The sequence below is a fragment of the Vespula pensylvanica genome, chromosome 11, assembly GCF_014466175.1.
Source record: "Vespula pensylvanica isolate Volc-1 chromosome 11, ASM1446617v1, whole genome shotgun sequence".
NCBI classification, from domain to species: Eukaryota; Metazoa; Arthropoda; class Insecta; order Hymenoptera; family Vespidae; genus Vespula; species Vespula pensylvanica.
The window spans coordinates 2,642,445-2,667,226 of NC_057695.1; the positions used below are offsets into that span (position 1 = coordinate 2,642,445).

General features: G+C 37.3%; 1 protein-coding gene across 1 annotated transcript in view; it reads left to right on the forward strand.

Moving 5' to 3' along the window:
• Positions 1-5,866: 5,866 nt before the first annotated feature.
• The window catches only part of LOC122632978 (discoidin domain-containing receptor tyrosine kinase B-like), a 93,629-nt gene continuing 74,713 nt past the window's right edge, over positions 5,867-24,782 (forward strand). The window contains exon 1 of the mRNA XM_043820328.1: positions 5,867-6,184. The gene's annotated coding sequence lies outside the window, so the exon portion shown is untranslated. The remainder of the gene's footprint in view (positions 6,185-24,782) is intronic.

Below are 24,782 nucleotides of genomic sequence, written 5' to 3' on the forward strand. Positions count from 1 at the left end.
ACTTTTAGCAGATGGGCAGGTAGTTTTGCGTCATTCGCGAGAGATGGTCACCTTTGACCCAGAAGCGCGCCTGCTTGGTTGGTGCATATAGGAGAATCAGTGGGCTTTTATATACCTTTTCTAGGGCACGTGCCTGAGGTAATTGAAATGTTTTGGCTAGAATATTTGGAAGGGGGTTGAAACTGGCTAGATGTACAAGGACGAATACAAGGGTGATAGAAAATCGGATAGAAATGTGAAGAGAGATAGAGACAGAGAGAAAGAGAGAGAGAAAGGATATCTTGCGACTGGCATCAACGCAAGCAGGCGCGCAGGGTACGAAGAGCAAAAGAGGAAGTTAGGTTCCACGTAGAGAGAGAGTTGGATCGATCCAACTGTGCCAGGTCAACCCTCGACGTGCGCGACTACTCTCGTTTTCTCTCTCTCTCTCGTTCATTCCCTATACGCCGCGAGCTATTTTGCGTTTATATCGTCGACGTTATTACTTATGCTGTGCCGGTCACTGTACAGTCGACTGGATTAGAGTGAAAAAGGGAGAAAGAAGGAGAGAAAGAAAGAGAGAGAGAGAGAGAGAGAGAGAGAGAGAGAGAGAGAGAGAGAGAAAGAGGAAGAGAAAGGGGGAAACAGTAGGAAATAAAGAAACTTCATAGTAACCATTGTTCTTACGTTTGACTTCTTCCAACTTTTTCAAGGTCGCTGTTAATATGAACACTATAATTTGAAGTAATTTATTTGAATCATATATCTATATTTATTAGTTATGACGCGATAACATCAAAATTGTCTAAATAAGATTGAATCAACAATTAATAGAACACTACACCATCAATCTTCATAATCACTATTCTTTGAATTGAAATGATAGAGGAGCTCGAATAATTTGAATTTCACAATAGCGATATTTCACAAGTCCTTCGATATATGCATATACATCTATTCAAATTTATTATAACCAATCGTTTAACGCTTTTATAAATTATCCCACACCAATGGTCATCTTGAACGTGTGTAATGAATCGTTGCGGTCGATAATGTTGATAATAACGGTTAATAATCCTCGCACTATTGATTACTAATTACGTGGCAATGCACGGGAAATTAATTAAATCGGCTAAACAGGGAGAGTAGGGGAACAATATAGAGGTCCACGTAGTCTTGAGGTAAAATAAAGCAAAATTAAATAACTAGAATTTTGTGCTCCCGTTTGAACTCGTAATTAGCAGGAATAGTCGAATCTCTATGGTCCTTTATGAATTTCTAATGATCGTCGCTATCCATCTCTCTCGCTACTATACTACGATATATGTACGTATGTGTGTATGTATATGGAAGGACTCGCTTCGATGAACGAATTATTCGTCTAATTTTGGTCGATAACGGACAGTGATGCGTGTTAATATGGAAATATTGGGCTCTGTCCAGTGGACGATGATCATAACTGCGGAGTGGTAGTTTATATTAACGAACGTATAAGGTTCGTTCCGAAATGAAATATACTATATTACTGACACTTGCGGTTACGGTTAATTATAGAGAAAGAGATGAAGTTTATAGGAAGTTCGTTATGTTAGAGTACACTAATCATAATCATTTAAATTCAAATTAATAATTTCTTCCTAATCGATACAATGATGCATTTTGTTTCAATACAGTTCAATTAATAAAAATTTATAGCTAAAGGATGTAATGACATATAAAAGTATAATTCATTTGCTTGAATCATTGATCCTCTTTCTCTTTCTCTCTCTTTCTGTATTTATCTATCTGTCTATCTATCTATCTATCTCTGTTTACTCATCAATTTTCATGCAAAGCCATCTGCTCATATAGCCGTATGTAAAATACGCTGTTCCACGGTTTTTGCGATGGATTTGTAGCGCGGTATGGGATAATATGTATCGCATATAATACATACACACAATACTTTATACTAGCATTTAAATTGGGTTACTTCGCCTGTCGAGCACGCATTCCCCCGAGAAGATTGCGCTGATGTCCATTATGGTTCAAAATAAAACTATCAGAAAAAAATCCTGATTTGTCTTATACCAACACGTTCGACTGCGATAACGATTGACGAATTATATATTAGGAACGCCAAAAGAAATCATTTGAGTTTAGATCATTTTCACTTTTTTATGAAAATTCTTCATCTTTCCTATTATTTTCAGGTTTTTAACATTTGGTAAAGGCTAAGGCCTGAATATGTAATGTACACGATGTAACAATAACTATAAGCAATACGATTAAGTCGGCTCGGATAATGTTCGAAACAATGAGTAAAGTATCCATATAGGAATCGAGTTATTATACATTGATACTGACAACATAAAATATCGATTTATTGCTCCAGTATATACGCGAGTTCATCCAAACTGTGCGTTAATATTAATTTTCAAGCTTTTACATTTTCTCTCGCCTTTCTCCTTCTCTCCGTCTCTTTCCCCTTCCCACTATCGTTCTCTCCCATTCTTCGTCTCTCCATTCCGTACACTCGTAACGTAGATTAATTGAGAAAGCCTGTTACCGAGAGACCCGAGACGGTGATTATTAATGGCTTAACAAAATATCCCATCTTCGGGACCTAAGTCGCACCTAAGGGCACCCGGAATAGTTGCGAGAGTAAAGATTTATGATCGAATGGAAAACGTCGTTGTGTCGAACAAACGAATCGATCGATAATGCTGATTGGTTGAGGCGAAGTGGTTAAACGGTCAGCCTTATCGCTTTTATCGTTTTACAAACGAGTCTTCGCTTGGTATCGTCAGCTTTAACGATTTTGGACGGTACGGTTGCATCTCTACGAAGAAAATGAAATTTGTGCTTGTTCATTATCCTATGTAATATACGAATTACTCATTAGTCCACTTTTTCATTAGGTGCCTCGTACAGAATTAGTAATGTCTATTTTGGTAAAAAATAGACATTAAAAGTTGAAACGAAATGACATTGTTTTTAAGGTATCTATAGATACTTGACAGACACAATACCGAATGGAAAAAATGTGCTTTTTTAAAATAATAGACAAATACAAAATATGTAATATAAACGAAGAATAGATTTTATCGTCGAATGGAGTCGAACGATAAAAGAGAATTGTCATTAAAGTAACGAATGATTCTTGTTGTTCAAGCCAGAAAAAAAAAACATTAATTCGTCGCGGCACTAAATCTAAGCCTCTCGTTCGAAGAACGCTACTCCGTAACAGAAGTTTGTGGAGAGAAAACAATTCTCTTCTTCCAGGCTGCTAGTCTCGAAATAACGAGCCACTAATCACAGGCACATTACTTCAAAAAGGAAAAAATATCGGTTCTTGTAATTCGAAGGAATGGCGGATGCGAGAGTTAAAATCGCAATAGTAAGCATTTCCGATTACCAAACCGGTAATCCGAATACGCTGAATTACAAATTGCTATTTAACTACGCGCCGACCGCAACGAAATAGAATCAATAATTACGCATTTGTGTAACAAACTCGACGGAAACTCGTTCATCGATCGGCCCACCAACACGTAGAAATAATCGCTTCACTCGCTCTTGCGTTTTGCATATCAACGACGTGCAACAAACAAAATTGCGGTACGCTAAAATATAATTACTATAATTACGGCGTATCTCAGTACGAGATACCTTTTGCTGTTTCTTTATTTTCACATCCAAGTGAAAAGTGCAAAGATAGTGTGCATACAGTAAAACTATATGTATCATTGTTTTACGTATCGTTTGTTCTACGATAATTAATAATTAACTTTTTCATAATTTTAATTAACGATCCTTTGGCATTAATAATCTGTATTTTTCTTGCTTACATACATATGCGAACAATTACGAAATCCCTAATATTTGTTTTAGAATATGCAGAATACCAGGGAACGTTGGACGTTTGTTCGTTTCGTATTTGTAATGCGCATTCGTGCTTCTACCTTTAAACAGATAAAATAGAAGTCTCCAAGCGGAAAACGTACAAGTTGAACTTGCACAGATAGCAAAGCTCTATAAATGCGAGTATTGAGAACGAGTAAATCTGATGGATGATAAAAAAAATAAAAACAAAGAAAAAGGGTTGATCTCTTGATGTTTTCGAGTCACGTGATCGAGATCATAAATACTTCCATCGTAATTGCATAATCAAAGACGTAAGTCCAGCTGGTAGACGTCGAAGCGACACGAGGCTAATTGATTTATCGCTGTGAAGTTATCGAACCGTTGTTATGATCGTGCACTTAGAATGAGATTGAAAAAGAGAGAGACAGAGAGAAGGGGAGAAAGAGAGAAAGAAAAAGAAGACGAGAATGATCTTAAAGTAGCTTCTTAGAACGAGTTAGAGAAATTGTCGAAAACGTTGGACTCCTCAGAAAGGACAAATGGGATTAAATGGGACGTGTATCTTTGAGTACGTCATCGTAAGCAATGTATTCCTTAAGTGCTTTCGCACATTTAACTTTGCGAGTAGGTGCATCACCATGCATGTTCACTGAATAGCAAATACCTAGTTTCTTTTTCGTAGTATTGATCGTTCATCAAGGTACATTAAGTTAATCAACATTTCATTTCTTTTCAATAACATTCGATTTCATGCATCATTCGAATCGTGTATCGATTCCATGCATGTCCACTTTTCATCATCGATACTCGTTTCCAAATGTCACCTCGGCAAGATGCAACGACCATTTAGTAACGATTGAAAATGAAAGGTGTAGAAAGAGAAACAGAGAGAATGGTGCTTCGCTCAAATACCCGAGGGAACGTTTTAATTTCAAATATTTCCTCTGTCGCGTACGGCTAGAGGTATCGACGCAAGTAATACAAATATTTCTTCACATACCATTTATTTTTGATGTTTCTCTTACTACTCTATCCGCAAAATTGCATTGGTATTATTGATCGATCGAATTTTCAAAGATATGCACGAATTAACGATGACAGAAATAAGTTAAAACATTTATACATTTCAATCGCAATTGTCATGAAATTTATCATCGTCATTTCATTAAAAATTTATAATCAATTTTACACTCAGAGTTCGTCGATCTTCCGAATAATAGAATTCTTGGAAATCACATGACATCTTTTGCTTATCTATTCAACTAAAACGAGCTTACAATTATTGCTCCGTGCATGCACTCACGTACAAAGTACATTTCCTTCGTACGTGCAGCGAGAGGCACAAGTCGTATCAGAAGAATCATCGAGTCTCGCCGAAATTTTCTCTCCGTGGCCGAGAAAATACTCTAAGCTAACTAAATTGCAGAAGAATTGAACGTTAACTCGTTTACCGTCTTATGTGAGTAATCAACAATCGAAACTTATTTCTTGATATTACTTAAAAATTTAATTTATTTTAAACATTAGAGAATTTAAAAATTAGGATGAGAGAGAGAGAGAGAGAGAGAGAGAGAGAGAGAGAGAGATCAGTGACTCTCTTACCAAAATAAAATGAAAAAGATTTATGCATTTATCAGCGTCGATCAAATGGAAATTTCGATCAAAAATAGCATAGTACCTTTGTCTAAGAACGATCAATGGGATTTGTAAAGTACCTAGGTAGGAAAAGAACACGAATACATACCATTCCGATATTTCACATATTTACGTACGTCTTTGATAGTACTGGACGACAAGAAAAGCACGATTCGAAGTAAGCTCTTGGTCCTTTCCATAAAGAGCGGGAAAGTGGAGAAACTGCTCGCAAAGGGAAAGACCGAACATATGAGATAGAAAGAGTATTTGTATTGGTACGTGTAAGACAGAGAGTGAGTGAGAAAGATAGAGCAACACGAATGTAGCCGGCTCGTGTTAGTACACGATGTCGCCACGGGTCACGGTGGCGCTGTGCCGCTGGCGCGACGCTCAGTCCGTTACGGGGTCGCGAGGACTACGCACGGTCTTATATGTTCTCGCGACTTCCTCCTTCCGGAAAGATTTGAAACTTAATAATTTGAGTCGGAGACGCGCCAAAATCATTTCCTTATATCAGTAAGAACGAAATAATATAATAGTGTTTCTGTGATACCGTGACATAACGTGACTCGTTGACGATCATGCTTGCGTGTTTTACTACGATCAGTTGGTGATAGTGCTAGTCAACGACAGACCACGACATTGCTCCTGGTGAACGAACAACTGAGGTGTTTTCGTGACAACGAGCTAGGACTCCCATAAATTTAACATCGTTCTTCCAAGCGTAAGTATCTCGTTCTCTTTGTATTGATTGTCTAATCGTTATGTATCCGTTTTTAAAACATACTTAAAGAAAGATCAAAATAAATTAAGTTATTTAGAAAAGTTCGAATTTGGTTTATGCTCGAAACAATTGCATTTTCATGCTCGTGAAATTACATTTAAACGTTGCGCGCGAAGTCATTTGTAAATTCATCGTGTAGCCAACTTTTCTTTCTCTTTCGGCTAATATCATTTGTTATATTAAAGTTTTAAATTGTAAAATAGTCTTTAAACAAGAAATTTTATTACGCATCGAATTTGTTACCTTTGAGCGAATATTATTAGTTAAGGTCTTTTAAAGGACTTTATTATATAAATCTAACACAAAATGTAATGTTTTCGTATTTCTTTATTTATTCTTAGAAAAACAATGACACAAAGACTTTAAACAAGGGATTCTATTACGCATCGAATTTATTATCTTCGAACGAATGTTATTGGTCAAAGGGCTTTTAAAGGACTTTATTATATAGACTTAACACAAAATGTAATGTTTTTGTATTCTCAAGAAAACAATAAGACGAAGACTTTAAACAAAGAATTCTATTACGCATCGAATTTATTATCTTCGAACGAATGTTATTAGTCAAAAGTCCTTTAAAGAACTTTGTTATATAAATCGAACACAAAGTATAATATTTTCGTATTTCTACATTTATTCTTAGAAAAACAATAAGACGTGAGTCATTATTTATTTATCGCATATGTTAGAGAAAAAGGTTAGAGAGAATAAATATATCGGAAAAAACTAGATCGGTATGATGTAATTATTGTAATATGACTCTTTCTTTCTCTCTCTCTCTCTCTCTCTCTCTCTCTCTTTCCCTTTTTCTTTAATGGCTTCCTCTTTTCATCGATAAGTCGGTACGCAGGTAGAATACTTCGCAACGAACGAATTAAAAACTTTGCTTTTGCGATGAGATAACTGAGATAATTCTTTAAAAGCGACTTTTCATTGAAACTACCACCTTTGCGGATGATCAAGACAGCTGAAAGAAACGACGTTGTCGTGATGATTAAAACGCACACAGGATAAACTATTCAGCTAGAATACTTTATTAGTATCATCTATTATAGTCGTAACTTATTTCCGCTTTGTTCGAGGTCTGAAGTCACTAACAAACTTGTTCACGTTTTACCTATTCCATCGTTCGAACTTTAAGTCTCATAGATCAAGAAAATCATTTTTTTTTATTTTAGATGATCCGTCCAAAAGTCAAAAAAGAAAGAAGCAACCGTTTTCATTGCGATGATCTTTGGCAGAATATACATAATCCAGTTATTGTGAATTATTTTACGGTGTTACAATTTCGATTACAGTCAATGATGATCCATAGTTCATTTTTAAACCTTTTACTGCATAAATAATTAATCCCACACAATCAAAGTATTCGCTTCCATATCGCGCTTGCACGCAACTCGACCAAAATAGGTTTGCTTTGTGAACAAACGTGGTCTGTGTTTTAAATGGCGTAACCACACGATGCATTATGAAAACACTTTCATATCGAGTCTCTAGTTCGCGATATTATATTCGAAGATAATATACCGGTAAATAACTTATCGCATGTTCATTAATACAAATTTGTATAAAGGAAAAATGCGTTATTTTCATGTTTCTCTACGTAGCGACATTATACCAATAGATTTAACTTCAAAGCAAACATCAAGACTTCAGTCATTAATTCAACTTACGAGTCAATTCTATTCGTCCAGTTAACATCTTCGAAAATTTATACGCGCATGCGTCCGTTTCACGTATGTGAACAGGTGTCCAAGGATCGAGAACGTATTCGTTTAACTACATATACAAATATATTCTCTAACTATCGTGAACATCCTACTGTTTCTTGTTTGCCACAGCTAGAGACCACACACGGATCCTAACTTATGTACACTTACGTGCATGCATGTAATGTATAAATGTATAAATACGAATCTAAGCATGAAACGATTCCATTACTGCAACTTACCGCTTTATCGATTAACCATTAGGAAAATTAACGTACTAGTAGCTGATAGAACGACGATGGTCGCATTGAGGTTAAGGAACTTTGCGAATAAAGGAATCGTGAAAATGAATATTCGTTCGTATATCCGATATGAAATCGGTGATAAAATTAATGAAACAGCAAGAGTAATATCTTTAAAACGTAACGTTGTTGAAAATGTCAATTAACCTCGTTTTTAAAAAGAAGTAGTCTTCTTATTCTTTGTAGATTTCAAGATGAATGGGATGAGAATGGTGGATGGCAGTAAAAGAGTAAAGTCGAGAAACGGTTATATTATCGTTTCAGGATTTAATCTTGGAATGAAGGCGATCTTGTGTTAGCCGTCGTTCATTTTATAATGGGTAAGAATGTTAAATAAGCTCTATGATGGTGCTCAACATAGCGAAAGCTACACTTAATTATTTTATGCGTCGCGTTTCTACCGAGTCCGCAAGGGTGGTACGAATGAACCCTTTCCCTGCGTGCGCTAGTTTAGTTTCAAACTTTAATTAAAAAGGTAGACTCGCAATAAGGACTCCTTCCACCCCTCATCTCCGACGGTCCTGCATCCCCACCAAAAAGAACGAGCCAGTTCTCTTCGAGACTCCTCGTAGTATTTCAATTTCATTTACCTAAAATAAACAGTGCAATCACATTAAAATCCTCGAACGGTGTGTTCAAACTAACGTGCTTGTTCACCCATCGCGTAAATTGCACAACTATTCGGTTTCGATCGAATGCTTTTCGAAAATCAAAGTAAAAGGAAGTTGCGAGCAAATAATCGAGCCATTTTCCGTCGATGTAAAATCTAATAAAATACCTAAACCAAATTACGTCGATTGTAACGTTAACATTAAATGCTCTCTAACTTACTATATTCATTTCATCAATAAATCTCTGTGTATATTTTCGCGAAATTAGTTTAAACGTTAGATACGTGTTTTTCTCGTGTGTTCAAAAACCGCATTTTGTTCAATCAATTTCGTACATTTGGTGTCGCCTATAAAAGAGCACAGCTATTTGTCGGTGCGCATGTCTTTATGAAAGGATGGTTTCGTTCGTGGCGAGGGCAATTATAAGGTTGCTTGAAATGACGGACGATGACACCGGGTCAACGTTGACGCACAATTGCGCACAATTTACGACGCGTCGCTTAGGTCAGTCGTCTCCTAACGCTAACTATTCTCGTTGTCATCGTGGCATACCAAAAACCACAATTTACGTGACCATAGACGATAAAAATGTCTATTGAGCTTCGAGATCCGTGAATCACGACGAGCACATCACTTTCGAATTTATTATGTTATTTTTTTTTTTTTATCGATTTTAATATTCTTCTTTCTTTTCGTATTTTCTTTATATTTTTTAGACCGATTCTGAAATACTAAACCCACATGAAAATACAAAGAAATTTGACGAACACGTTTTACAAGTGATCGATAAATCTTTGCTTTCCGATATTTTATCACCTTACATAGATTTCCACGAAATACCATGTTCCTTCTTTCATAGCTTGTAGCAACGGGCACCAATCCGGTTAAGTGCAGAGAATATTGATTTTGACGGAGAGCATTTAATCTTGTTTTATTTCCGGCTGGCCGTTCGTGAAACGCGATTCGGTTTTAAAAAATGCGCGGGCACGAACATCGCGAACATTAATGTCTTTGTGTGATATCGTTGTGATTGTGAAAGTAGGAGAAGTAGTAGGAGAAAAGAAGTAGAGGAGATAGAGATAGAAAGAGAGAGAAACAGAAAGAGGGAGAGGGAGGACGACAGGTGCTCCACAACTTACATCGAGGAAACGAATCGTTTTCGAAATGAGGCCTCGCGAACGTGCAGAATGCACTGCTTCTAATCTGAGCTGCAACGACGACGACTAGAAATAGCGACGCCTAGAGCTCTTTTTATGTTCCACGCCATATGTGACACACCGGTGGTCGGGAGATTAGCCGAAAAGTGGTTGAAGAAGAAGCCGGCTGATAAAATTTCTAATCTGGAGTGAAAAATTTCTTTCTTGTACGTGCCTCACCTGGTATCATCGTTTGTTAGAACGATAATGATGTTTGGATATACGATAATACTTCAGAATGTTCTTAACATCAAGTTATTATACTTTTGAAAGTACTTTGAATCGTTCAAAGTGATATATTTCGTTTCGGGTTTTAGTTTCAAGTAATTGTTAATAATTATTATCTAAAAAAAGTTTTACATGTAAGAACAAAAGCAACCGAATCAGGGTCGCGATGCATATTACACGTAGCTCCGATAAGAAACTCGAATACTACCAGATCGCTACTGCACGTCGCTCCAGAATGTTGGCCGATGAAAAAAGAGTGGAAAGGGAAAGTAAAGTCGGGTGCAATACGCCGGCTAGTCGTTATCTTATTACTGATATTGCATCAGCGTTTGCCGCACTTCTCTGTTCCCATCACCGTCTCCTATCCCCACTATCAGTACTCTTCTTCGTCCTGAACAAATGTTTGCACCGTGTTGCCACGAACAGATAGTGGTTCAAACCAGTAGACCAAGCATGTATAATAAAAAAGAGAGAGGAAGAGGGAAGTGGGGAAAGGAGGGTTTCCTGTTTGCCATCAAGTGTACATGCGAACACAGTGAACACTCATGCGAAAGGGAATCCGTGTGAGCGTTCAACCAACCGATACTCGCGATTTCGCGTACTAATTTTAAGGGTCGAGTACCGGCTATCGAGAGTAATGGTCTGTTCTAGAGTGTTAATGAAGTTGAACGAAAGAGTGGAAAATTGATAAATGGCGTGATAATATCGGGTAGAGATTTTGTCATTTTTTCAACGTTGAATATTTTGTCATACTCGCAGCGTATCAAGGATTGATAAACGTTACTGAAATTATCTTCGAGATTGCTTTTGCCATCATTCTAGAGTAGTTATTTCGTTAAGTGGCACCTGCTCGTACACCTCAGTTAGATACACCTATCACACTCTTGCCTAATCGTAAGAGAACCATTACGTAATAAAAAACCAAAAAGGAAAAACAAGACTAGGCAAGCTCTCAGGGGCGAGTAATAGCCAGAAGAGGGTGGTTTAAGAGTGTGCTCGTGTGCGAACACGAGATGGAACACCCAATAGGGATGGTAGAGGCAGCTCGAAGCATTGGATGTTTTGCAGAGAAACTCAAACCCCATTTTGTATATAGTGTGAGAGTCGAGCATGTGGCAATAAACAATTTGTTACGTCGAGGGTCCAGCATGCAACGTATCCTTCGTTTCTTGTTCTCCTTTTTTTCTCTTTCACACACGCGATATGCGGATCTTTCTTGTTCCCTCCTCCTCTTTTCTTTCTCTCTCTCTTTCTCCCTGCCTCTCTCCCTCTCTCACTCTTTCTTCTTCTTTATAGTATCGCGTCGAAGCGACGTAGCAATCAATAGCAACACGTCACATTGTTTTCTCCGGTACCTTCGTTCACGTAGATCGTTAAGTTCTCGATTATCGGTCCGGTGGTTACTAGCCACGCAACGAGGTTATCCAAGGTAAATACGTCCTGCCGTTTAAATTCCTTCCTGTTCGACGCCAACGATAAAGAAAATTTGTTATCGGAAAATCGACTCTCTCAATTTTTGAACTTTCCCTTGCCGTGCTCTTTCCACGATTAATGCGGATTTGAATTGATCGTCCGGTTTTTAGTACTATAGGATTGATTTGTAATCGCTTAATGGCTTTTCCGAATTAGTAATAAGTAATCGGTGTATTTTACTTTTTGTCTTGACTTTAACTTCAGTGTTTTAAAAGCATTTCTAAGGTCGTCTCAAATAAATTACGAACTTTTTCAAAGTCGTATGAATGAATGGCAAAATAAAGTCTCGCCAGTGAAGCGTCAAAGAAATCAATAAAGCTCGCACCAATGACGAGTGAAACGAACTTCGAATGAAATAAACCGTTCGATCGACGCGATACAAGCGTGATATTCGAATCGTTGAAAAAAATAAAAAAAAATGGAAAATAAAAAAAGAAGAAACAAAAAGTAACGCGTACCCTCCCCAAACAAATACTGTGAAATCTCCACCTGAAAGTATTCACAGTGTTCGCCGGCGTATAGTAATTGCATGAACCGCGAATTTTCGTTCGATCATCGTGAAAAAGATCAAATAATTTGACGCTACATCCGAAAGATATATTCGAGTTTTCAGCTGAAATTAAATAGTTTTTCTTTTTATTATCATCATTATTATGATATTATTAATAGCTCCGAAAACAAACTCTCACCTTAGTGACCACACCCTTCTTTTTAACAGATTCCACTTTGCAAAACTTTTTCTAGTTACTTTTCACAGTATTATAGCAATGATAAATCGGTATATTAATAGCACAACAAAATCTATAGAAAACCTGCAACTTTCAAGCATCGAGCTGTCCGATCGTAACAAAGATAGAGAAAAGAGAGAACGGGAAAATTTTAAACAGACGCGAACGAGGAGAAACTCCGAGAAAGTGTGGGGGTGAAAGGTTGGAGGGTGAGCCTTTTTTCTCGCGACGTTCAGAGACCGTAGAAAGAACGACGGTGATAACAGAAGGTAGTGGAAAGGGGGGTGAGAGACCGGCGCAAAATAAAATGAGATCGCATTATGTTCGCTCGTCGAAAGGAGCCCGAGGGCTTGAGCAGTCTGCTTGCAATGGTGAGCACGTGGATTGCGTGAACGCGAGCGCGCGCGCGCTTGCACATGCAACAACGGCTATCTACCTTGCTCTCTTTTTTCTTGCCTTTGCTTTTTGTACGGTGTGCCTGAATATGTGTGTGAACGTATATACAATGAGTATGATTTTCTCGCTTTTGATTTCCTTTTGTATCGGGGCTATTCGCGAAATAATAGAATGGTACGCAACTTCGTGTTGTATTTTTTCTTTTCTTCTATAACGCGGAGGTACGTGCGTTTCGTCGTTATTGATTAAATCGCTCGAACGAATGTAGGTACGTAAAAATAGTACAAATTTGGAATAATTTTTACAAATACGAAATACATAAAATAATAAACGTAATATTCGATAAGATTTAATTATTAGAATATTGTTTCCGCGAAAGCATTTCATTCAATACATGTTAATAATACCGATGAACAAATAAAGAAAAAAATAGATTTTTTTTTTAAATGTCAGGATTTCTTTGTTTATGCAATTTCGAGTTTCGGTTTTATTCCGAGCGAAATACATATGAAGTTATATTGGTCCAACTCTCTGAAAAAATAAACTTGTAATATATCAAACATTTGGCTTTTTCATTTTATGTTTGTTTATGTTACTTTTTCATCCAACATATCTCTGACGATATGCTAGACCGGCGCAATTTTTCCTGCTTTTTTTTAAGCATGCAAACCGTAGAGCGAATGTGTGAACCTTCTCGTTTTTAATATTTTTCATATGGTATTTAGAATTTAATGGTAATACTCGAAATATTAAATATTAAAATTTGTAATCTTTATCATGCAACGTAAAATCAGGGCAAGCTTTAATTACTAGATCGTAAAAGGTTCATAGCTCATTGTTAAACTTTCTCAAGCTGTTATATACCGTACTGCGTACAGCATCACCATCTTTCTCCTCTTTTTTAAGGGTTAGGCGATCAACGTGACTTCGTTACCGTCTCTGCCAGGGTTTCACGAAACTCCGCGAGTTTGAACGACGCGTCTGTCGGCGCGTCATGAGGAAGAATAGGAGGGTGGAGGTTTCAGGTGGAAGGAAGAGAGAGAGATAGAGGGAAGAGGTGGTTCACCCCCCGTTGAGCAACGCACCTATCCTCTGCACAGCGAACGAACTCCATTAATCACGCGCCTTTCGGCGCTTAATGAAAAGGCCAAATATCGCGTAGCCTGCTAGTTCTCAAAAGAGAGAGAGAGAGAGAGAGAGAAAGAGAAAGAAAGAGGAAGAGAGAAAAATAGCGGGGCTAGAGGGTAAAAGGATAGCCAGCGGCAGAAATTGCGATCGAAACGACGAGCCGCTTACGAAGCAAATGACTTTTTCGTGGTCGACGTCGTCTTCATCGTCGTTGGTTCGTGCAAGAATCGTTAGACCGTCAAATTGATTCGAGATCTTTTCAATTTTCTGCCTTGAAAGATTAACTCTTTCGTTCTGAAGCTTGGCCCCTTTTTTTTGTTTCTCTTTCTTTTTCCGTTCTTTTTCTTTTCTTTTTTTTTTTTTTTGTTTTATGCCCGTTCCGACCACACCTCTGCTTCGGATTTCGTTCTCCCTTCTTTCTTGTTTTATCCTTTTTACCTTTCCTTTTTCCATTTCGTTCTCCGGCAAAGTTTTGTTCGAAGGATGGGAGGTAAATAAATTAGGACGGAAAATGTTGAGAGAGAAAAATATATCGTAAAGCCGTATTTAATAATTTGTCTTTTCGATACGAGACAAATCTCTTCTCGCGATACCCAATCTCATTCTTGTAGTAAAATACGATGGCGTAAAGGTAGACGGCGAATGGAGAAGTGGTAGGGATATGAGGGCTTTACGCAACCCTCTACATGCAACCTGCATTTTATTAGAATAGTTCGCTCCAAGTTTTTTAATAGAAGCGAGCTTACGCGTTCTGCCCTTTAGAGCCTATTATTGCGAACTGAGTTCAAGGCTTTTTTTTCTTTCCTTTTTTGTTATTCCTTGTTCCTTTTTTTTTCTTTCCTACGGTTGTACGCGACTCGCGGAGAAAGAGGATACCAGCTGTCATAACTACTTCTTTCGAGATTTTCGTCATACGCTCGAATAAAGAAGAAAGATATGGAGAAAAAAGAAAGGGAGAGAAGGAGAGAGAAACAACGGTCGATCCGTATCGCTCGAATTCGCGACAAAAACTGCGAGTTATGTTGAATCGCGAGATAAAGAGAGAAAAGAAAAAATTACAAAGGAAAAGAACAGAGCCATCGGAATAAAACTCCTCGAAGCAGAAATAGTAGGAACAAATGGAAAAAAGTACATATATATATATATATATATATATATATATATATATATAAAAGATCGACAAGACTGAAATTGTTTCGTTGTGATATAGTGAATCATTATTAAAGATAACTCCTAGGATATAGTAATTTCATTGCTGATTTTAATTCAACAGCATGTAAATACGAGCAAGAAAATACGAGCGTAAAGGAATGTAAATAAATCAGTATCTTTCAATTTCAAATCGATAAAAGAATCAAATTGATCGACGGTTTAATAATTTTTAACAAAAATTGACAATTTGCCAAAGTAATCGTAAAAACATTTTTCTATAGTAAACATAACCATGGTGACTATACCGAACTTCGTTCGTAGATATGATACCTCAACATGTACCGGGTGGATTTTAATTAACGACCTCGTTGTGCACCGCAACCCCTCGTGTATCGTCGTAATTCACATTCATCCACGCACGATAGCAACGCTGCTATGTAAAGCTCCATACGCATTCATTCGTTCGTTCGTTGAACGATAGTGGCCTATAAAGCCCAATGGGGATTACACGTGCAGACGCGCGTAAACCCGAGGCCGAACATGCTTGCTCGGAGTCATTTCGATGGTTGAAAATGTACGGATCAGGAAACGTGTTGTCTGATGTCGACGAATTCTATATCTACGACTACACAGGGTACACACCTAACATATATATGACCAATTACAAGTATGAATACGAGTGAAAAAAGTAACAAAAACCAAGAGTTAGGATAATCCTACGTTTTATATAACCTTATCACAAAATTACATCGACACTTTAAAGTGTTTTTCATTATGTAAGTATAATTATATGTTCTGCATTCGAATGCAAATTGAACTCGTACTTAAGGAAATATTAAGAGAAATGTAGAGTGTGAGTCGTTGCGTGTACGAGGTTCTTTCTCGACGTAATGCGCTTGCGTAAAAAGGTCAAAAAGCATTCGGTCATGTTCCGCCGCAAGGAAGGTGTTATATTCCAGTGGCCGGCAGCGGTGCATGTCGAGTTAATTGATTCCGAACGACGACGAGAACGACGACGACGATGGTGGTGGCGACGACGACGACGACTCGCACGTGTCACATCGACATTAAGCATTACCGTGGGTCTGCTTCGTGGACCACACGCCGATCTCACCGTCACACGTGCGAACAACCGATGTACACGAAGAACCGATTTGCCGATACTGTCTAGTGGCTGGCTACTGTTCGAAAAAATTCATTATAATTGACGGCACATGTTCGATACAATTTCTGTTGCGTGTCGATTCGAAATATTACCAATTGGACGATGTATCGATGCAATGATTCTTTCCTCTTTTTATTTTATAGAGGGCGATACGCATAATTCAAACTTCTGATTATTATTTTATCTTTCGGCGAGACAGTTCATTTTCTAATTTTTGAAATCCAATCTATCAATAATAGAAATGATTAGAATGATCGAGTAATGTAGTTAAATCTATACAAGAATAATAATAATTATAGTTATAATTATTATAACAATTGGCCACTATATGAAATTAATTAGACAGCATTTAATTGTATCTCATTGAAGGTAGAAATTTAAATAAGTGCATGCGTTCCATATGAATTCACACAAACATGTGTGTGTGTGTGTGTGTGTGTGTGTATGTTTCATTGAAGTTATTAATTTAGCCACAAAGTGTTTATTAACGTTCCTACATAGATGATATTTATTAGTTTCGGTATGTATCCAATAACAATGTCACACTAATTTTATTAGAGATATTAGAGAAGGAAAGAGAAGTTCGTGAATATTCCAACAATTATCTGGTTCTTGAGAACTCGCCATGCAGGAAAAGAGAAAGAAGAAAAGGGATGGTACTAAGGATGTCTTCCCACATTTCACTGAAAGAGTCTCCCGCTTGACGAATGACATCGACTCGCATGAACCTGACTCCAAGTACTTCTTGATGACGAACGTAACGTCATTCATTGCGTGCTTAATTAACACAAGAGTAGTGCAGCTAGTGAGTAAGGAAGCAAAGAGAAAAAGAGAAGGAGAAGAAAGAGAAAGAGGTAGAGTTCAACTCGGGTCGTTCTTCGACTTTACGCATACTCTCTTTCTTCTTCCCTACAGTGCTCGCCATTCGAGTCTTTCCTACTATTGTAAGCATGCCTTGCAAAATCCTTTTTACAAAATCGCCAGCCGAGAATTTAATTAACCTGTTTTGCATTTGATAGCTTTGCAAAAACGTCTGGTCGGTGTATTTTTTTTTTCTTCGTTTTTTCTTTTGCGAGAAGATCTAATTAATAGATATACGGAAGAGATGAAAATACCATGATGAATGGTAAAAGGAGTGAAAGAAAGGGAGAAGTAGATAAAGGAAATTTCAAAGTACTTTGACGAAAAGACATTAATCGAATCGTATAGAGATTTGTCAAAAGCGATTTCGAATTCCGAGATTACCGTCATAATTCTTGACGTTTAACTTTAGCGAGAATGACTTTGAGGGTCGGGCAATATCTACTTTTATACGTGATATATACTCGCGCGTGTGTGCGTAAGTTTTATGGACTACCCGGAAGAGAGAGAATACCTGAATTCCTTTTCCTTTTAGTCACCGTCATCTTTTCGATCGCTAAGGAGCAGACAGGTTTCTTGAGATTCGAAAGGAGGAAACATCGAGGGCGTAGGCATATGTCTCGACACTACCACTCGCTAAGAACTACCACATCCGCATAGAATTCCCAGAGGATTTAGAAATACGGATTAGACAAACCTGATAATAAAATCGGTGAAATCGAATAGGATTTACTTGATGGTCGAATAAGTCAAAAAATTATTATCTAGTATTCACGTTTGTTTTCTAATAAATCCATCCATTTGTAAGATTTGCATTATTTGATTTTATTTTATTCCTAATAATATTATACAGGATTACTATCGAAGAAACATTGATTGTACATGGATTAGAAATCGATCGATCTTCTTAGATCTTATTTTTTTTTGTTTTTATCTCAGAACTTTAAGTATCACAAAGGTTGTACCGAAAGAGGATGTTAAACGGGCGTAGACGGAGATCGTTGAAGATTCACCAAAGTAAAAAATTGAGAAAAGAGATAGAGGGGTGAGGAGGGAACGGTGAAAGAAGCAGATGGCGTAGATTATAGAGTCGAGCGAGCGGAACACGGTAAAGCAATTTCTGTTACAAGCACGCTTTCTCGTTTCCGCGAAGAGAATCCTCCGAGTTACTTGAAGGAATTTACATGCACATTCACGCGCTCGCACACATGCATTTTCCGTATAGCTGTGAAAGAAAGGCGAAAGGTTTTGTGAATGGCCAAGCAAATCTCTTCCCCCCACTCTCTCTCTTTTTCTCTATCACTCTTTCACAATTCACTCTTTCGCTCTCTTCAATCTATATAATTCTATATGAGTACGAGCTTATCATCGCTTTCCATGAAAGCTGAGCCTATGTACGTGTACACGATATCGATTTCGCCGTCGTTAATGATAATTAAGGCCTGGCGCAACGAGATTTCGCTAATGGAACATAACGTATACGGAAATAACGCGTCTAGCCGCAGCTAATGCGTGATTACTATTTTTCTTTTCGACAAAATATCTTTCCTTTTCCCGTTTCAATAATAATAATTTTACTTTTGTATAAAATTCAAGAAATGAATTTTTAAATGTACGGACAGAGAAAAACATGATTGATCGAAAGAACGTTAATACGTCCTTGCCAAACACAATTTTATCTCTCAAGAATACATATCGTATTAGCTTGGAAGTGAGAGTGAACAAGAAAGAAAAGGAGAAAGAAAGAGAGAGAGAGAGAGAGAGAAGCTGCTGCGTTGATAATTCGCAAATCCTCGAGGGCGGTGATGGCGGTCGATTATTCTCGCTTGCCGGCTGGCTATCGTAAGCAGTAGGCGCCAGCTTGCTTGAACTCGCTTTTCCGCGTCTGCTTATCGCTCTTATTAATATCATTCATCGAGCGTGAACAATAGTGCGAGCACAAGCTTTGCGAAGAATTTTTTTCAATGAAATACACTTTCCTCGGCTTAGTATCTCGACTCGAACTCTCGCTGCCATTATACATACATATGCATACGTGTATGAAGTACTTACTCTTCGAAATGATGATGAATGTAATGGCCGTTTATCATCACTTCGCTATAAATTATTCTGATACAAATTAATAACTTCGCGCTAGAGAGATTTAGTGATATTTTTCTTCCGGGTTATATATTACCGATGGATAATGAATGAAGGAAGCGTTGATGATCGTCATTAAAAATTTTCTTAATTGTTACGAGCTATTAACTTCAGGAGAAATGAGAATATTAACAAACTTGTAAATGGTAATAAAAATATAGAAAGAAAGAAGGGGATATACATTTTTTAAAGCTCTAAATATAGGTACTCTTTTTTTTTTTTTTTTTTTTTATTAATTATAGTAACAGTCGGACATAGTTATTATCACAAATATATTTCTTGATAAAAGTCAAAGGTCGTTTATAATATGTCGCAGTCGTATTACAAAGGTACATATTTAGCGAAAAAATGTCTGCACAGAAATTATTAAAGTCCAAAGAGAAATTCGCGACATAACGATCTTCTTTATGCGATGTTTGATCCAGCATTGTTTTTAATTGTATTAAATTACTAAATATTCAAAATTTGTCCCGGCATACTAGATATTTTTTTGTGTTAATTAAAAATATAATTCTTTATACAAACATTTTATCTTGATATGAAACAAAAGTAACAATATTTCTATCTAGTTTTATTAATAACAAATCAAACTAGGTCTGCATTTATAGTAATGTTTGCTATTAAACATTCTTTCACTTTGTTGATACAATAATTGTTAAGCTCACATTTATCTTACTTGTTAACTAACTTTAACCGAAAGTTACTAACTTATACCATCACGTAAGGTATGCCAATACGACGGTCACATTCTAAAGCGTGCCTTAGGATGTACCAAAGCGATTCAAGAATTCGCAGGACGTGCTCTTCGCATGAGAAGATATTCAATGCATATGGATTTCTCGCGTGGATTTCTATGTACATCTCTTCTTGGTAAGGCCAACGACTCTTTCTTCTCTCTTCTCCTATTTATCCCTTTTCGTGCTCTCCGATTCTTTTCCTTCTTCTTCTTCGTCTTCTTCTTCTTCTTTTTCCTCTTCTTCCGAGTATTCTAAAGCACAGAAAAGGAGTAAGAGAGAGAGAGAGAGAGAGAGAGAGAGAGAGAGAGACGATAGTAGACAAGAAGAAAAGCGTCGGTCCCCTCGTCGTTGTCGTCGTCGTCGTCGTCGTCGTCGTCGTCGTCGTCGTCGTCGTCGTCGTCGACGTCGTCGTCGATCCAGGACAATATGGTCAGAAAGGAATTCTTAAGGAGCAGACGGGGAATAATAATACCGGGAAGAGTAGTGGAGACTTCGTTTAGACACACTTGCCTTAAACGAGATTCAACGAGGAGACCTCTCTCGTAGCCCATTGCAAGAGGATTGTTGATTGCTCTCTTCGTCTCTTTAATTTACCATGAATCGCTCGCGGCAACTGTAAGTGAGCTTGGATCGAAGAACGCAAGACTGAATGGACTCTACGATCTATTTTCTTCTTTTCTCTCTCTCTCTTTCTCTCTCTCTTTCTTTCTTTCTCTCTTGTTCAATGATCTTTTGCGAGAATCGCGATCGTACTTTTCCTGGAAAATGATTGTCTATGGAAGTCTATTAAGTTTAATTACTTACGTTTCAAAGATCACCATGGCTTTATTACTAAATAAAAGAAGACAAATTGTATACAAAGGATAATGTTTTTTTTTTTTCAAATATATATTAGTATTTTTCTTTTAATAAATACTATTTGTTAAAATTAACGAACGAATAAGAATGAATTACATTTGATAAATATTTGAATTTTTAAGCTCTATAAATAGGAATATAGACAGAACGTAATGACGAATTCGATGTTTCATTACGTTCGATCATTCTGCTCATTCATTCATTAATAATCGCTCGCGGTGATCTGACATATCGAGACACAACGCCATTACACTATTCCCTCGTTCGACGAATAATGATGAAACGAAACATCAATCGTCGCGTTTTCTACGTATTCAATTTGACAAATTACTATGCTTCTTGTTTTCATTGCTACAATCATTCTTCATTCAACGACGATAGACAGTACTAATTTTGAACTATCATTTTCCACAGTGCTGTTCAAATCGATTTAATTATTATTTGAGTTCATTTCTTGGTTAACTGGTTACGATCATAACTGGCATCAAATTTTGGCAAAAAAGAGTTGCATATGGAAGTGATCAATAAAGAATACGTTTCGGTAATATGATTCGTTGGTATAGATTTCAAAGCTATAAATCATATTGTACAAACTAGTAAAATCATAGAGTTCAATATGCTAACATATTTACGCTTAACATGCTCGACGAGATCAAATAAATTCGAGGATTTTAACGTAGGAAACTCTTGTTGAGGACCGTAGTCGTGAAATTGGTTGTAAAGTCTAAAGCAAGACGTTAGGTATACTAGAGAAAGAAAAGGAGGAAGTGAAAGAAAGAGAGAAAGAGAGAGTAGAGTAGGAAAGAGTAGAGAGTAAACGAGTGGTCTGAAGAAACTATTCGGACGTCGACGGCATGACGAAGACGTCCAACAGTGCGCGCGAGAACGGTACCGTCGGTAGATGTCCATTTACATAACAAGATTATTTCATTTTCCCTGCGAATGGAGCCGTAACCCCTTATGTAAATGCGAGACACGTGAAAGGCGTGCGATCGGAGCAGTTTCTATACGAGTACCCTTGCCATATCCCGTGAACAACGTGCACGCCCTTCCTTTATATTAATCCATAACGTGCAACTTATGCGCGAACAATCGGTGCATCAAAAAATCGTCGACAACGAAGCGTCCTATTCTTTCCTTCTCTTTCTTTCTCTCTTTCTCTCTCTCTCTCTCTCTCTCTCTCTCTCTCTCTCTCTCTTTCTCTCTTTACCTTTTTCTTCTTTCTTCTTTTTCTTTCTTTTCCCATGAGCCATAATCCATAACAATAGGATCATGGATGAGTTCTATTAATAACGGTACGTCGAACTTGATTCGAAAGTTTTCCGTATAGTCAGTGCCTACATATATATTCCCAAAGCCCATAATAAACCGTAAATGCATTCAGTTACATCTAGAAATAAAATTTAAAGAAGCAGAATTAAATTTCGGTTCTCTTCTTCAGGTCATTTAATAAACGTAAATAAGAAAGTGACTTCTCTCTGAAATTTCCATTTTTACGCGATCAATTTAATTTCGTTGAGGTCGTGTCTGTAGATGGCGACTCGATTGAAATTTAAATTTTCTTGCTTATTATTACAGCCATTATGCAAGATCGTGATGTAGTATGTACGTACCAAGCGTGTTTTAAGTATGTTCGTTGTTCCTCGTAAAAAATCAATACCTACCTCTCTGCTCGGTGAACTTGTGTATGTACTTTCCTATGTTTGTGTCGCTAACAATTAATATAATGGTAATTAGATGCTGACTAAACAATAGCTATCAGTCATAATAACTGTATCGCTAGAAATGTATATAGTTATAGGGACAGAGAGGGTGAAGGAGAGGAAGAGAGAGAGTGAGACAGAGAGAGGGAGAGAGAGCTAATTCCATGCTAGTAATTAGCCGTATAATTGAAGAAGCCATTAATCGAATAACAGAGCCAATTGCTAGATGTACCACTGAGTACTCAATTATGTGCATCCGTCCAACTATTAGCCGCAAATTTATCCGTATAACAAATTGTCAACACCAAACAATGGACAACCAGAGGCAGTGCAGTACAATTTCCTATTCCAGGATGCATTTATGAGATGTCTTTGATGTTATCCTACAATGGAAGTTTACCGTTAATACTAATAGATTTTATCATCAAAGCATGAACACATAAGGATTAATATTATGCAAATCGATTTTGATTATCTTTTGGCGTATCTTTATCGAACTATATTAATATTTTCACGAATGCTTTGAAACTTACAATACAACCATTGATGCACGAAGTGAAGATATCACTGTCAAGGTATCAAATAGAAAAGCAAATAATCGTTTCATCGATATAGTGTACACACGATTTAACTTGTGCTCTTCTAAAAATGATGTCGTGACAAGTGTCGGAATCGATTGTTCGAGCGAAACGTTAAAAGTTGGCCAAAAGTGGGCCAACTGGCTGGAGAGGTTTTAAACGAAAAAGCGAAAGAAAGACAGAGAGAGAGAGAGAGAGAGAGAGAGAGAGAGAGAGAGAGAGAGAGAGAATGAGTGAGTGAGTGAGTTAGTAGAGGTAATCGTTTATAAGCCTCCATTTTCATCCTCGTCCGTCAGGATTCAGGATTCATCACTGATACGCGATCCCTGTACGTACTAAAAGAAATTCATGTTATCGTAATATATAAAACGCTCGCGAAACTAAAGAAATGAAAAAAGATAAAAGGTATAAGGTGATGGTATATCAGAGAAAAAATAAATAAAATAAGAAAAGAAAAGAAAATAGTGTAAAGAAAGTTCTAGTCAGGAAAGCATCGTATCCAAGTAGGCGCAGGGTACTTTGTTAAATTATTAATACAAGCTCACCATCGTAAAAGCATACGGGAACATAAATTCGCTCCTTCCATTCCTTATATGCTTATGTACATATTGCATATACTTATATGTATATCGACCGGCGAGAACAAGTCGGACATTGAGCGTGACATAAATACGTAATGTAACCCGTACTCGTGAAATATGAACCTGAACTAGGAGGAAGCAATGAGCAAGAAGAAAATAAGAGATAAGAATTTATTTGTTTTTCTATTAAATATAAAAACATTGATAAGTCAAATAATAAAATTGAACGGTGATCGTGTGTGATATTAACTTCGAGTTTCGTAAATCTAGACGGTATTCACTTCTTTTTACCAAAGAGGAGAAAAAAGGATTGGCAGGGATTTATTGGCTGGCAGGTAGTAGGACGATGTGACGACATAACTCGATAAGGGTCTTTGGCACGAGGCAGAGGTGCAGGGATAGAAAAAAGCTTCTTCTTTTTCTACTTCTCCTTCTTCTTCTTCTTCTTCTTCTTCTTCTTTCACTTCTTCCTCTTTCCGCTCTGAAGGTTCGTCTCTCTTTTTCTCAAGAACCGTGGTCGCGTCGTGGCGGATCGGATGATGCGGATGAGTGCCGAGCACAATACGTCTCATGGCAGATGTGCGTGGTCCTCAATGGAATCGTACTACGTATTGCGTTCTTTCTCTCTCTCTCTCTCTCTCTCTCTCTCTCTCTCTCTCTCTCTCTCTGTCCGTCTGTCTCTTTCCTTTTCTTGTACTTCTCATCTTTTCACCATTCTTTTCATCCTTCCTCTTTCTCCCTTTTTTCCAGACTACCTCCCGCCCCGTTCCCAAATGCCAATAACTCTTCTAGATTCATTTCCTTCTAATACTTGGTACCTTCTTATTCTTCTTTTTTCGGTTCTGTCTATCTTGACATCACACATTCACGCATTGTTGTCGTGTATGTATATATGTGTATTACAGAGTATGTCACTTATTCAAAGTAGAGTATGACAATAAATAGGAATATAAATGCGAACATCACATTTTATTTTTTTGTACCAAATTAAAT